Source organism: Chelonoidis abingdonii, chromosome 6, assembly GCF_003597395.2.
Source record: "Chelonoidis abingdonii isolate Lonesome George chromosome 6, CheloAbing_2.0, whole genome shotgun sequence".
NCBI classification, from domain to species: Eukaryota; Metazoa; Chordata; order Testudines; family Testudinidae; genus Chelonoidis; species Chelonoidis abingdonii.
In genome coordinates, this window is record NC_133774.1 from 99,834,295 (window position 1) to 99,851,050 (window position 16,756).

General features: G+C 38.5%; 1 long non-coding RNA gene and 1 pseudogene across 1 annotated transcript in view; both read left to right on the forward strand.

Moving 5' to 3' along the window:
• The first annotated feature begins 8,091 nt into the window (after positions 1-8,091).
• Positions 8,092-16,756, forward strand: part of LOC116839427 (uncharacterized) — a 35,460-nt gene continuing 26,795 nt past the window's right edge. Inside the window, exon 1 of the long non-coding RNA XR_012656145.1 lies at positions 8,092-8,974. This is a non-coding gene — a long non-coding RNA (uncharacterized LOC116839427). The remainder of the gene's footprint in view (positions 8,975-16,756) is intronic.
• On the forward strand, positions 13,460-15,298 carry LOC116839476 (choline/ethanolamine kinase pseudogene; annotated as a pseudogene).

Here is a 16,756-nt window from a genome sequence, read left to right on the forward strand (position 1 = left end):
CTATGATGAAATGGAAAAAAAGGAAACACGGAAAGATTGTTATCCTAGATCTGCATTCGTGGGACATTTTAAAGCCAGTTAGATTAACCATTGGGAAGATGTTAGTCTTGATAAGAGAAGCCCCACTGGCTTTCTGTCTCCCGTAGACAATGAAATCACATAGTTGTGTCTGTGCCTCTCTGTTTGGATTGTTCTATTTTAACACATAACAGATTGAGGGCTGCCTTCTCTTCCTAATTAACTCAAGTTAAACTAATGAGAGAGAGGGGGTTGGGGGGAAGCTAGGAAGAGAAGAGAGATCATGAGCTGGAAGGGATTGAATTACATTTTAAAGGGGACGGAGAAAGGGGAAAAAAAGATTGATACAGGTAGGCTGCATTTTTGGGGGTGGGATGTTTGCATGGTTTCCAAGAAAAGACAATGACGTTCTGTAAAATTACTAAATAAATATATCAAATCCAATGTTGTGTTAGATTCCTGCTTCTTGTTAGGAAGTATTTCAGCACCCACAGGGGAACAGCTCAGATTCCAAAATCTGCATATTGCTATCCCATTAGCAGCTGTTTCTACCTTGCACCCACCTCTAAAAAATACATGATTTATTGCCACATTTATTTTTGCCAACCAAAATACTACTTATAGTTCCTAAATGTTCATGGAAGGAAGTGGTATCTGACCATTTTTTTTTTAACTTCTTCTAAACAGCCAGCAAAATGGCAGGTTTTGTATTATTCTAACCAAAAATTAAAGCCACCTTTCCTTATGATACCAGTTAAAAATATACAACATAACAAAAAGTCAAGATGGAAGGATCTAATTGCAGTGCTCACACACAATGCTTTTTAAGATGTAAGTGGGCATAATTTGCGGCTTACAAGAGTGTGTGTATACGAGTATGTGTACGCATACATTTGTGGAAAAGAAAGAAATCTTAATCTTCAACTTTCATTACTATAATTACATCTCTATGCACTGACAGTTTTGTATAAGATATAAAACAGTTATATGAAAGCATATATTTTTGATGCCACTTCTTTGGAAGACTTCCTAGGTCTAGGCATGAATTTAAGCTTCTGGTGATCTTAAACATAAACACAGTAGCCCTGATTCTAAACTCAGTTATACCAGTTCTACACTGCTGTTATTTCATTGACTAGAGGGACTACTCCTGATTTATACTGGTGTGAGACAAGAATCAGGACCAATATATATGTGTGTACATGTGTGTGCTGTGGGTGTTAACAGGAACATGTTCCGTGCCCAGCCTCTACTTTAGTGGAGGCATCAAATTAATTAATACACTTTTCTGGTTGGGTCTTCTGGTATCTCCTTTCTCTTCTGTCCAGTGCCAGAAATGTAAGCCTCATGGTAAGCAGAAGAGGAGTCAGTAAATGTTTCTACTGCAGTTGTAACACAAGCAATACCACATACCAGAGAGGAGAGCTTCCTCCTTAACATACACCACAGACAGACTGTTTAAAGGAGAAATTAGGCAGAGTGAGAAGATGTTCAGACTGGGAAAGCAGAGGCCGAGGAAAGACAGGGAGTGTCAAGCCAAGAAAGGGGGAATAAGTGTGCTGGGTGACAAGAGGGCCATGTCAAGCTTGGAAAGGGGAGGTAACGGTCCAGGAGGAAATGTCAGGCTACTAATGAGAGTGTGGTGAAGACGGTTTCAGGCTGGAGAGGGTGAAGAAGGGCAGGTGAAAAGGGAGAGTTAAGCTGTAAAAGGGTGAGGTAAAGAGTAGAGTGAGGCTGAAGAAGGGAAGAAGGGGAAGGGGATTCAAGACACCAGGTCAAGCTCGGAGAGTGGGGGAAAATATTGCAAAGCAACCATTCAGAGGCACAGGAGAGGGGTCAAATCTGAGCCATTGGAAAGGGGCTGAGTAAGCAGAGGGAGGAGTTTCAGTAGGAGGTGGAGAGTGGAGGGGTAAGTTGTCAGGACAGAAAAGGGGAGAAAGGGAGAGTAGATGAGGAAAGATTTATCAGGATGGGTATGAGGCTGGAGCGAGGGGAAGACCAGATTTGGGGTTCCTCTGCTTTCAAGTCATTATCATCTTGAAAGTAGGAGTTCTTGTCCAAAGCTCTGTTGTCTGTGTCTGTCTCTCTGCCAGGGCTCTGATTGAGGTTAATAAAAGCACTGGCTGGTTTAGCAAAAGCCGAGGGGATGTGACAGGTAACTGAGAGGGAAATTGCCATCTGCCTTTGGCTCACTGTGGTTATTTGTGTCTAACGAGGCCAGCTCGTCGCCAGCCTCTTTGCAGATGAAATGAAGCGATGGGCTGAAGCAGGGCAAAGGAGGCGCCGTGTCCTGACAGGCTGAGGTGTGACCTGATGAATCCTAACCATCACGGACATCTTCAGAAGAGCAAGTGGAAAGAAAAGAGGGAGCTGGAGGGGTGCAAAACCAGAGACCGGACTTTGGGTAGGGGAGAAGGGGTTGGGGAAGGAAAAAGGAAAGTGAGATTATAGATCACCTCCTTTCAGATTTAATACAAAGCACACTTACACCACAGCCACTGGCTCTGGGATCTAGAACTTCCCAAGAGGAAATATTTTGCTGAAGATACTGTAATCATTCTCCCTTCATGTAGTTAAAAATATCTCTGGATAGATCTCTCTCATCCAGGTACCATTTTCAACAGGTTTTTTGCATGCAGTATTGTGAGGGGAAAAAAAGGTTTTCTTTCTAAATGCGCTCAATAAATCTGCCCCCAAAGACATGCCTGGGAGGACATATAGCTTGATTTTCAGCTCCTGTAAGTACACACTGGTGTGCACTGGTATATCTGTAACTATGTACTTACTTTGCACATCCAGAGGTGTGTGCTGCAAATGAGTAAGTGCAAATACTCATTGCACACACATGAAAACATCTTTACATCTGAACACATCCGTAGTCATCAGCATTTGAGCATTCACAGAAACTGTGTGTGAGTTAAAATATACACAATTAATAAGGCTGCTCATTTGACATGCAAAGAGATAGAACTAATAATTTTAGTTTAAAACATGGAAGTTGTTGGCACAGAATATTTTAATTATTATTATATTATTAAATTATTCTCCACTTGAAAAGTGCTAAATAGCTGCCATTAATAATTTAAAAACAAATAAAGATAGTCTAGTTAGATCTGATAAAGCATGTTATACATTCTTAAATTATAGCTACATTAGAGATCTTCTATCATTGTTAAATAAACCTGTGTAGCAAAAAAAAAAAAAAAAAAAAAGTGTGACAAACACTATGGTCCTGATTCTCCACTGCCATGTGTCTTATGTGATCATTTACATGTGTGGAAAAGGGGTGTAAAATGCTACCATTCTGATTTGATTTTACATTCATTTTATATTCACTTTTCACAGGTGTAAAAAACTAAACAAGTACAGGGCTGTGTATATTCAGGCCCCAGGATTTTTCTATGAAAACTCCTAATTGTCACTGGTTTGGTACAGAAATCATGGCCAGGACAACCATACAGCTTTAGGGCCTGATCCAATGCTCACTAAAATCAATGGGAGTCAGTGGTCATTGGTTCAGCCCAGAACGAAACTAACCAAACTCTTTCACCACTTTCTTACACCAAGACATTTAGAACCCTGTGCAACAATCATAGGATTGGTAGGGACCTCGAGAGGTCATCCTGCACTCATGGCAAGGCCTAAGTATTATCTAGATCATGTTATATATTCTTATTCTCCGTATATTCAAACATATTAAAAATACATTCTCAGTTACTGATAATTATCCAAGACACTCAGTGATTTTTAAGGCGAGACAGACACTGGCCTCCACATTTGCCAATGTAAATAACGGAGGTCTAATTGAGGCAGGATTGTTGGCATTTTCATTGTTTTTCCCCTCACAAGAAAAAGGTTTCAAAAATTGATCAGGCTAGTTCATACAGAAATGCGGGGGTATCAGGCCTGAGCCCTTTGGAAAAACCATCTGTAATATTCTGACTTTATAGCCAGGAAATGACTCTTTTAAAATATGAGGGGAAAACACACAAAATAAATTTTACAGCATTGTACTTGATAGTTCTGGATTATGAAAATGAACTAAAGTTAACCGTATGATCACTGGCTGGAGTTATTTCTCATCTTACAGTCTCATTGCCCAGCAGAGGATTGTTCACGTCAATGTTTAAATCTAAATATGTTTGGAAAAATGGGTGGAAAAGCTTTCCCTTTTGCTGGTGAACTATTATCAAAATAAATAGGAAGGAAAGGGGTGTGCATGTGCACGTGCATGTGGATATGGTATGGGGGTGAGAGGGAGGCTAGATTTATGAACCAAAATCTAACATTTTTTCAATGAAAATTACGTTTTTCACAATGCATAATTTCTCACAATTTTACTGAGCAAACTGTTGTTTCTACTGGGACATAAAAAACATTACTTGAATGGATGCGTTCATGAAAAAAGGAAAACAAAATGGTGGACAAAAATGACTATTGCCCCACCATGACTACATTAGTGTAATGTGAGACTATTCCGTGCAAAATGTCAGGAGAGCTCTAACATGCTCCTATGTTCTATGTACACAGGATATCCTTGCAATGTAGCTTACACAGATACAATAATCAGATATTCAACTATTTCATTTAGAGCTACATTGTCCTCCTGTTTTATTTAGCTAAGGAGGGACGTTTGTTCCTCATCCACCCCCTTGCTTGACCTATCAAGACCTGAGGGCTGGTTGGAGCGCAACCCCTATTCTTAGGATATTCTCCTCTGTGAGAGGGGCAAAAATGGGTGAGCCCTGGGCTATGATCCCTTCCCCTTCTTGCTGGCCAGCGTAGCCATACATGGTAGCCTAGGCACAAAAGAGAGATTAAGAAGCTCCCAAACCAAAACCAAACCAAACAACACAAGAAATGAAAAATGTTATTTTTTCCCATAGATTTTCACTGAAAAACTGAAAACTAAGAACTTTTTGATTTTTGAAAACTGATTTTTTTTCATCCAAACCCCAGAAACTTCAAAAACTATGCAAAAATTCTACAATTTTTTTAAAACAGTGATTTTTTTTGACAAAAGAAGAACTGTAAATGGAAAAAAAAATATGACCACCTCCGTAAAATGCCTCCTGAGTTACTCTTGCATGGTGCAATTTCTGTACAATCTAATGCTCAGGGCTGTGCCTCTAGTCATGATCTTGTGCTAATGTAGACAGAATGAAGGGCCTGAGTCTCCTTTAATGTCAAAAAACTTAAATCAAAATAAGGAGCAACTGCATTCACATTATATGGAATTATGCCAGCATGAGAAGTGAATCCAACGGTAGCCACTTAGCACAAATACATCTTGTTTAAAAGTTAAATACCATTTGCTTTGCTTTCACTTTCTCCATTTCTGTTAGCCTCCTATGACAAACAAATAAGTAGAGAACAGTTTGTTTTACTCAGCAAGTTCCCATGCATACTCCTGGCTAGGGTGACCAGATGTCCCGATTTTATAGGGCTAGTTGCAATGTTTGGGGCTTTTTCTTATGTAGACTCCTACTACCCTCCACCCCCGTCCCGATTTTTCACACTTGCTGTCTGGTTACCCTACTCCTGGCATTTATTCACCTCTCTCCTGCAGAACAGATGGAGTTTATAGGCTCTCAGACTGTAATTATCACTGTTCAAGCCATTAATAATCTTTCCCATGTATAAATTAGTCATATACTTATCAGACAGATCATAATTTAAGATTCAAGTTTTGCTTTCAAATGACATTTGACATTCTTTAACATTAAGCCTCTCAAGAAGCTATTATCTAAAAGACTAATCATAACAAAAAAACATTTCCATCTTGCAAGCCACTACTCTATACCCAAAGGCCCATGAATCTAGTGACTAGTCAGTCACCAACTTTATACCGTGTTTCACCCCATGCTGCAGAATTATGCGTGAGTAACTCAGCTTTCATTTAAATAACATGTTGTTATCTCTTTTGATTGTGCAACATCCTTCAAACTGTGAACCAAGTGTACAGGACGCAGTGATGACTGCCTGAGGCTACGTCTACACTAGCACTTTTGTCAGTATGTGAAAAACACCCCTCTGAGCAACATAATTTACAGCGACAGAAGTGCTGGTGTGGACAGCGCTATGTCAGTGGGAGATGCTCTCCTGCCGACATACCTACTGCTGCTTGTTGGGGGTGGGATAATTATGTCAATGGGAGAGCTCTCTCCTGTCGGCATAAAGCGGATACTCAGGAAATCTCACAGCAGCGTAGCTGCTTCTGTACAGCTGTATCATTGTAAGGTCTCTAATGTAGACATGGTCTGAGCCTGCAGAGAGCTAAGACAGTCACAGTGAGATAGGTTAACTGTCCCACCTCATTTAAGGCCCCATGATTCAGTTGCTGTAGAATCTGGTATTTTTTCAAGATGCCACAGAATACAATATTTTACCATGGAATTTTTTATTTTGCTGCTCCCAGGCGACTGACATTTTGTTTTCTGGCTCCCTGACCTGGCAGAACCTGCCTGAGGCTGCCTCTTGCTCTCCAGCTTTCCTCATAAGAGGGAATTAATTGGCACACATGCAAAAAGAGTTGTTTTGGTAGATGCCTGAACAACACTGAGGGGCCAACAACAAGGGACTGGCGCTGGGACACCTGATAAGTATAGCAAAAAAAAAAGAAAAATACTGTTGAAAATAATTATTGATGAATTTTATGTCAATGAGGATTTCCAGCTATGAGCCACAATTGTGTGTGATTTGCGGGAAGGGGATAAGGGCATTTCCTGCTAACATCCTCATCGAATCCTGCCACAAAATGTAAAGGTTGTGCCATAGAGTACAAGGGCCCTGTCTATACCTTTCTTCTTCAAGCTTTGGGGCACAGAGGGCTGTGAAAAAGTTCTAAGCAGTTAACACAGATTTGGGTTTGTTGCTTATCTCAGATCAGTTTCGCATCAGTGTAACTGCACTGATTTCAAATCAAGATTTAGACCAACATTAGATCAAAATCAGGCCTGAAGAGTCCAAAATGGTGAAATGTTATACTCTGTTTGGATTGCACTGATTTTTAGTAATTTGCACATATTCTAATACCTTTTATATTCCTGGTATTTTTAGGTTCCCCAGTTGGAATGTGCGAAAAATAAACATGATCTAAGATTATATTTACCAAAGAAGATTTCCCTGTGGATGGTAATACACTATGCAGTGGGAAAATTATTTTGATTTAATTAGGTTTGCTGACATATGGTGAAATGGTCACATTACATATCACCCTTTCACTCAGTCATTTTCAGACCAGTGGAGGATGAAGGACGGTTTACCACGTGTCCATCAATTTCCATCCTCATTCTTCTGAAGGTCTTGGAGCCAAAAGCTCACAAGAAGTAGCCAAATCAGGCTAGTGAGAACATAGACAAGACCATCCTCTGAACCATGTGTTTGGCATGATTGTACCTATCATTTATGAAAGTTTGTTAATTTTGGTCACATACATGGCAGTGACAATGAAGCAAATGTCTCCAACTTTCAGATGATCTGCTAAAATTGTATCTAGTGTTAAAATGGTTATAGCAGGAAATAACTTCACAAGATGAATCACATCCTGTCTTTCAGAGGGTAAGTAGTTCATTTGAGTCTAAGCAAAACAATTGCAAATTAAGGTCCATTTGCTATGTAACTAGATGGTATTTATTACAGTTGTTTCTGTACTATTGATATTAAATACTCATTGTATGGTAACCTGGTACATGTTGCAAATCTTGTTGGTTATCTTATTACTTGGAACAAAAATCTTAAGCAAGCTGAAAAACAACTAGTTGCTACTGCTACTCTTATAGGGGAACCAGATAATGTGAATAACCAGAATAACACATTTTTCAGGTTAATTATAAGGCAAGCTTTCATTAAACCAGAGAGTATACACAAACCTAGAATTTTCTGTGAATCCCTTATGTATCTGAATTCAAGGAATAAATTAAGTTGAGGCTTTCCAGGATGATTCTAGTCAGCATACTGCTAAACTTGTTGCCAAGCAACAAGTCTCTAGCTCTAGCTTATAATTACATAGTACTGTAAAAAATGCTGCTTGAAAAATTGTCCCCCAAAACAACAAGGAACTGATGAGTCACTGTCAGCTGCTGGCAAATAACACAAGCGACAATCTAGCAGAAAGTGAGTTATTCTCAGTCACTGAACTGCTTCCTGCAATGCATGCCCTCGCAGTTAATAAGCCAGCTCCAGAAATTAGAGTCACAAAAGGATGTGTAGTTTATGAAATCCCAGGTATAGAAGAAATTCAAGATGAAAGTGTTGGAATGTACAGTTATTCAGATCAGAGAGAGCTGTGGAGTGAACTGACCAGCTCTCAGGTGGATTACCCACCAGGGGACCCAGAACTGGATGATCAAGATGACCAAGGCCAAGTGTGCATGTGTGCTTGCACCTGGAAGTGTTCTGTTTGATCGCATTACTCAAGTTTCCCCACATCTTTGGTTCCAGCATCTTGGGGTTTTTTTAAATTCAGAATAGAAGCTGGTTGTGAAAGGCTCTGTTGCGACTTTTCATGATGAACTTGGCTGAAGCGAAGGTAGCCTGAGCTGGCTGTGAAAGAGACCTGTCACATAAAGGCCTGTTCTCTGCTTTTCCATATAATGAAGCTTGTTTCTGTCAAGGACTGCCTTTTTCATACTGGATTTATTTGAAGTTAACAGGGTCACTCAGTAGAAAAAAACCTGGCTATGAGAAGGGCCTAATGTTTTCTCCTGTTAGTCACAGAAGATTGGATGGAATAGAACTGGAGTTGATCTTTTGCTGGGCAATCCCGTGTCAGTGAATTTGCTGTTTGTTTATTTTTTCTGTTGCATGTGTGACCCTGCTCTTGTTGCAGTGGAACTAGGATTGTTCTTGGGATAAATGCTTTATTAAAAAAGTTTTGCTGGAGTTGGACTGCTCACATCAGCTACTTTGCCTGATGAAGGAACCCCTGAACTGAAAGCTGTTTTACTGCTGCCAGGTAGGCAAATGAATTGAATTATTTCTACTAATACTGAATAAGTCCAAAGGATTTATTGGGTATATCTACTTGATAATGCAAGTTGAGTTATACTTAAATAGGTTGCTTTCTGTACTTAATTGTCATTGTAAATAATAAGACTTTTAAAATGATTGAAATGTGTTGTTTCATTGATAATTTGTACATCAGCAGATGGAAATGTAATGATGCTGTGGGATATTTGGTATGCCATGACAATTATAAATGACTACTAAACTAATCTTTGTACTGAAACTCAGTTTTCTTTCAAGTGATATGAAATACATACATTAACAGCTAGTTATTGAATTGTTAAAAAAGGCTATGTTGCAGTCCTTGTTTTAATCTTAGAATCTCATTGGAAGTTATTCCTGAAAACATGTTATATCGTTAATATTATAGAAGCTAGTCTTGCATTTCTTACTGATAAAAAAAACTTCCATTGATTAAAAACTGCTGGAGTTGACACTTAACTTGCACAGTTTTGTTCCATTAAATCTACTCAGTGTATGCAGAGAAGTGGGTTTGTGATAAATGTCATACTGCTAATTATTGTTTGTACAGTACACTGATCACATAAAATGCTCTGGAAATGCTCATTATTAGTCATGATATTATGTGTAACTCCTCCATGTGAACTAAGGACACCACACTGCTTTAGGGTCTGATTTTGATTAGAGTTGTGTGAATAACTGAATTTTAGGTTTGTTTGCAAAAATAAAATAAAAAATAGTTTCAGGTCAACCTGAAATGAACATTTTTCAAATATGTTTGCAAACAGAAAATTAAAAAAACAAAAATTGTTTGGGGTCAACTGATATGTTTTGCTTAACCTAAAAAAGCTTCCTTTTGTTTTTGACTTTTTACATCTTTAAATTTTTTAATGAAATTGAAGAAAAATTTGAAATGAAATATTTTGAATCAAAAACATCAAAATGTTTTATTTCAAAACTGTCAAAATGAAATATTTCATTTTTTTTCAGAATTTTTTGTGTTTGTTTTCAATGAAACACTTTGGTGAATTTGACATGAACTTGGAAATGTTTCAGTTGACCCAAATCTGATTTTTTTCAGGGAAAAAAAACTGTCTGAAATATTTTGCCCAGTTGTAATTTTGATCTCACTTACACCAGTCCTTAGAAAATCAGTAGTAGCCCCACTAAAGTCAATGGACTGATACCACTTTATAGCCGATGTAAGTAAGATCAGAATCAAGAACTTAGGCTGTTAGATAGTGAAAGCAGAGATTGCTGGGAGTTTATACTATATTATTAAAATGCCAGTATGTAAAGATTGGAGTAAGATTTTCAAATCTAAAAGTTTCATTAGATTCTTGCCATGACTTGAGAAACATATTATATCCCAGTTTTGTTTTCAAATAATACTTATGGGCCTCCATTGTTAAGAGGGGATTTGAAGCAAAGACTTAATTCCTCCCAGGTATAAATCACTATGTATTTTACAAAGAACTATGATTAGTAATTGCAGCTCTTTTTCTTTAAAGGATGCTTTTATTTCTTCTGAAAGCTTGAATTATTTTCCTATTAAGAAGAACGCCAATAAGCAAACATGATCCTTTTATTAAAATTCCTGATATACTAGTAGAATCTCAAGCTTTGCTTATTTTTTTTTTTGCATTTAAAATTATTCCTCTAGTTATCTCCTGATATATCTAAGAGAAAAAGATATGTTGGAAGTAGTGGAGGACAAAAAGTTAACTATGGCCCTGATTCCTCTCTCAAGTCTAAATCTGGCATAACTACACGGGTGCAAAATTGGTGAAAGTGAGAAGAGAATCAGTACCAGAATGATGATCTTTTACTGTGTGGTCCTGATCTGCACTGGGATCTGAGCTGAGTTACACCTAATGATGAAAAAGCCAGATTACAATTCTGGATGCATGATGGACAATATTATTGACCAAGAGAAACCCTCTCAGCCTGTGTTGTCTGTGCCTCTGTTAAGACTTCTACCTAGTTTTTGTAAATTGTAAAGTGTTTGATTAGGATGTTTCCCATCACTTGCATTTCTTTCTTTCTAATGGAAATGCTTTTAAAAGATCTGATGTTCTTACAAGTGTTGCTCACTAAAGCAGCTATTCAAGCAGTCATGTTTAGAAATACTAACATAAATCGGATATAAGAACACAAAAAACAATATTTACATGAGGCAATGTTTATAGCCCATAATCACAGACTATCTCCTTCCCTTTTATAAACATTAACCAAACTGATGTCAGTTTAAAATTATATTGTGTACATTTTATATTAATAATTTATTCCAAAAAAGTTGGGAAAAATCATTGAATAGATTACTGAATATACGTTTCAAAATTTATTATGGAATTAATATGAGACTAATCTTCAGCATAAGAATGGAATTTATATGCACAGCAAATATTTTTAAAGCAAGGTTTTCATGTTCCTGCTTTTATTGTGAGGAGATGGAAGCAATCTGGTAAAAAAAAAATCTTTAAAAAATATTTCAGAATTAATTTGTGATTAATAAAATGTGGTACAAATTTTTAAGAAAACTATATCGTGATTTGTTTTTCTGTCTGGTTTTCTTCTTGCTCACATCCTGCTAATGCGGCTGGAATCAGTTCCAGGAAATACTGTTTCTTTAGAAATTTAATAAATACCATAACTGTTGTTAAGTTAATGAATGGACAGTTTGGGATTTATATAGCACTGCTTGGATTTTATTCCCCTTTTCCCCCTTCCTAACAATAGCACAGCCATATAACTGTTCATTTTTCAGATGTAATTGTTTCAGCAGGAAATATTTATTTCCAGCACACTAATTTTGAAACGTACTTATTTCCAGTTTAATAATCATTTCCTTCTAGTCAGATTGATTGTTTTTATCAAACAATTGTCTATGAATGCCAATTCTCTTCCCATTTGTCAAAGCTGAATGTACAGGTTTCATCATGCATCCACACAACCCACTCTTAAATACAATGTGATATATGCCATCATGTGCCAGCAATGCCCCTCTGCCATGTACATTGGCCAAACCGGACAGTCTCTACATAAAAGAATAAATGGACACAAATCAGACATCAAGAATTATAACATTCAAAAACCAGTCGGAGAACACTTCAATCTCCCTGGTCACTCGATTACAGACCTAAAAGTCGCAGTATTACAACAAAAAAACTTCAGAAACAGACTCCAACGAGAAACTGCTGAATTGGAATTAATTTGCAAATTGGACACCATCAAACTAGGCTTGAATAAAGACTGGGAGTGGATGGGCTATTACACAAAGTAAAACTATTTCCCCATGTTTATTTCTCTCCCCTAGTTCCTTACATCTCCTTGTCAATTGCTGGAAATGGGCTATTTTCATTACCACTACAAACAGTTCTTTTTCTCTCCTGCTAATAGCTCACCTTATCTGATCACTCTCCTTATACTGTGTATGGTAACACTCATTGTTTCATGTTCTCATATCTTCCTACTGTATTTTCCACTACATGCATCCAATGAAGTGGGCTGTAGCCCACAAAAGCTTATGCTCAAATAAATTTGTTAGTCTCTAAGGTGCCACAACTACTCCTGTTCTCTTAAATACAGGTTTCTATTTCATTGTGGAGATTGAGATTAATGAGATCAATGTGTCTTACTCCTATTTTTCTCTTTAGAATTATGTGTTTTCTATAGAACTTTAAAATTAATACCAAAATGCTTATTTAAATATCTCCTCCCTCTTTCCTACATATGCTGAACATTAGTTTCTTCAGTACAACTGAAGCCTGGACATTTGAAATAAAAATATCCTTTACTGTTTGTAAGTTGCTGAAAGAGGCTTTGAGCCAAAACATTCATATCTTCCTCCTCCCACTTTTGAATTATCTACTTTTTTGACATTTTTAGCACTTAAAAAAATGAATGGCTTAATTCCTGCTCTTTTTCATACCAAGGCACATCACTTAACTCAATGGCATTACTGCTGATTAACCCTGGTGTGACTGAGAGTAGACTTTGGCTTTTTAAATGGTTTAATGCATCCTATCAATAAATCTGTCTGGGTTCATTGTCCCAAAGACCAAAGAAAAAAGCCACTGATTGTTTAGAGATGTGTTGTTGTTTATGTGAGAGTTCACAGCGTTACCACAATAATATTTGTCTTTTGAGAGTTTTACTCTATACATTTCTGTTTACTGAAGTCTTTAAAAAACTTTCATTTCATAGACTTTGTTAATATTTATTAATGAAAATGAAATTATTAAATGGATATAATATTAAATTGATTTTGGATGTGGGTTTGTTATTTTTAATGATTTTCTTCAGTCACACCAGAGCTAAATGAACACAGTAGTGAGCGCTGCTAACGCATAGAGTTTGACAGTACTTTACAAAAGATTATAACACAAAGCCAGGAGCTGAACAATCGTAGTTCAAAAATTGGGCTGATAAAATTGGACTTTTGCATATGATTTCAAGCACATAATAGCTCATAATGGGTAAATACAAAGCATCAAAATATTTAAATAAGAATATGTAATACATGATTTTTTACATTTGAACAGAAGATCTTGAAAAACACAAGGGAAAATAAAAAACCTGTGATACAGCTGTGGCTGGCCCAGGTCAGCCGAGTAGGCTCACAGTGGAGGCTGTAAAATTGCAGTGTAGACATTTGGGCTCAGGCTGGAGCCTGGGCTCTGAGGCCTGGCTTCTTCCCCCTGGACTTACACTGCAGTGTAGACATACCCATAGTAGATCTGTTTCACAAACAAAAATCCACACACATTTCAGTATTTTCTTCAAGAAATTTCACATTTTTCAGTGAAAAAACACTTTTCCAAAACATGTGTGTGTTTGGATTTTTGTTCTCTACCCACTCTCTCTCCTCCTTTTTCCTTTTTTGACCCCTCCCTCAGAACATTTCAAAAGAAAAAAACCTTCTGGGAAAATGTTCATTTTAGAAAAGAGGTCATTTTTCATCAAAAAAGTGTTAAATAGAAAATTTCAACCAACAGCAATCGTAACCTCCATTTCAATTCCATTCACGTTATCCTTTGACCTCTCTAATATTCATTCTTAATCCTTAGGGCTCATACAAGGATCAAGTAAAATAATGTCACCAAATCAATCATAAAACAGACATTTAGCACTGAAAGAGAAGTTTGAGATGATTGAGTGTATCTACTGGTATAATACCGTATATCCTGCTTATATTCTAAAGTATTCCTTCTGTGCTCTGTGCTACTGTACATAACCCAGCCATCAACTGTGGAGTATATCTAGATGTCCATTTGTACATTTAGTAACATCTAAATAAAGGAGATGTGAAAACTTGTCCTCACTCCCCTTTGGGAACTTCATTTGAGGCAAAGATTAAAAGAGCACAATTTGCTGGTTTTGTTGGTACCTTTTCCTGGTTTTCACATCTGCTTTTTCTTACCCTAATTTGTCAGCTTGTCTCTCTCTCTCTCTCTCTCTCTGTGACATTCTCCCCCTCATTTCTGGAAAGCCATTTGGTTTTTCCCATTCTCTCCCAACGGGTTTCTCTCATTTCTTCCCATGGGGATCTTCATTCCCGTGCTGTGTGGTGCATCTCTTCCTACTTCGTCCCCAGCCCTTCTGCCGCTTCGAACTGAGTCCCACCACTCATCATCACCTCTGCTCTTCCACGACCCTTCTGCACCCACAGAACCCCAGCACTCCTGCATCCTCAGAGCCCTTCATATACCCCAGCCATCCCAGTAACCTCACAGCCATTGAGTTGTTTGGGACCACGGAATAGTACCTAAAGCTGAGCTCACCTTCACCCAGAAAGCACAGCTGAAGTTCAACCATATCAAAGCCTATAACCTTCAGAAAGTAATGAGGAGCCTCAGGGAGCTGCTGGAGTCCATGCCCTCCTCCTGCGGTCTTCTGCCACAATGACGTCTAGGAAGGGAACATCCCACTCTCACCTCTGACAAGCTGATGCTGACTGACTTTGAGTACAGCAGGTAAAACTGCAGAGGCTTCGACACTGGCAGTCACTTTTGTGAGTGGGTTTACAACGACACTCAGGACACATGGCCCTTGTAAAAGACTTCCATGGAGACTCTACCCTCCTTGTCAGCAGCAGCTGCACTTCATTCGGCACTACCTCTGGGAGGACTTGGGGAGGCCAAGGACATTATGCACGAGGAGCTGGTCTGCACCGAGGAGGAGATACTCACTGAGATCAGCCGGTTCGCTCACTTCTTTGGGGGCCTCTAGTCCCATCCTGCAAGCAAAGATCTCCACTACTGAGTTTAAGTACCTGGACTATGCGCCGTGCCACTTCAAGGCCTACTTCTAGCAGAGGGCGTGGTGCACGTGACCAGGCTGGCCCACAGCATCCCCCAGCCTGACTCTGCCTGCTCCATTCTCAGACTCCTCCTGCAGTGTGGCCCTGACCTCAGGTTGCTGCAGACACGTGGGGCCTGGCAGTCACTACTGAATGGCTCCTTCCTGGCCAAGAGATCCATTTGCCCTATGCTACCATGGGACAGCAGCTGGTAAGGACAACAAGGGGACAATGTATATATCCCTCCTCCAGCCTCTGGTACCTGGAAGGACCTGTCCTTTCCATCTGTAGTGGAGGAGGAGTAGGCAGTCAGCTGTGACAGAGACTGATGATGGCAGCAATCAGCTCCACCTGCTGGCAGGGACTGGAAGATGCAGGATTATTCAATGGAGCGAGAAGAGCCTGGGGAAGCTGCAGGAAAGATTTGGAGAGGCATCACCACCTAGTGGCTTCCCAAGGCATTGGGTCTGGTCTCATAGGAGTGGTTTATCTCTATTGTTATAAACAAACTTGCATTCAATAAATTTACTGTTTATATGACAATTTTAGAGGGAGGCATATGAATAGACGGAGGTCAGAGACCTCTGAGCTGTGGTTCAAAACACATCCCCAGTGAGGGTCTCTTTTAGTCCAGATATAAAAGATGTAGCTGTCCTAAATGCATATTTCAGAGGATATTAAGGGGACAAAGTGGGTGAGGTAATATCTTTTACTGGGCCAACTTCTGTTTGTGACAGAGACAAGCTTTCAAGATACACAGAGCTCTTCTTCAGGTCTGCATATTTCAGAGGATTGCAGGATCTAGTGGAACTCCATTTGAGAGCCTTTATACTCTGATTATTCTGCTCTGGTTCATATAACTTGCAGCTCTGAGCTCAGGATAAGGCTATTAGTGCTTGAATCTACATAGAAAACTGGAGTTGCGATACTGAATTAGACCTGTGGTCAATCTGTTCAGTATCCTGTATCTGACAATCCCTAGCACCCAATGTTTCACTTATGGGATAATCTGCTCCCTATGCACATCTCATCATAAATAGTTAGCTTGTCTTAAACTTCAAATGAGAGGTTTCATATTCCTTCCAAAACTTTTTTTTGTTCAAAATAGTTAATGCTGATCTAGATAGTCTTGTTATGCATATCAATATCCAGTCCTCTTTGTATCTTGATAAGTTTTTGGCCTCAATGACATCATGTGACATTGATTTTAATTATGTGTTATGGGAAAAGTATTTTCTTTTATCGGTTTTGAATTTTCCAACTTTGAGTTTCATTGACTATCTCCTTGAGTTATGAGACAGGAGGAAAGTTCCTGATGTACTTCCTCTAAACCATTCATTATTTTATATACTTTTATCACACCCTTCTTCTTCATCTCCTTTCTGAAATTAACATTCCCAATCATTTCAGTTTCTCTCACTATTATTGATTTTCCAATGGAAATAGATTCCATCAGAGAATTCCACATCA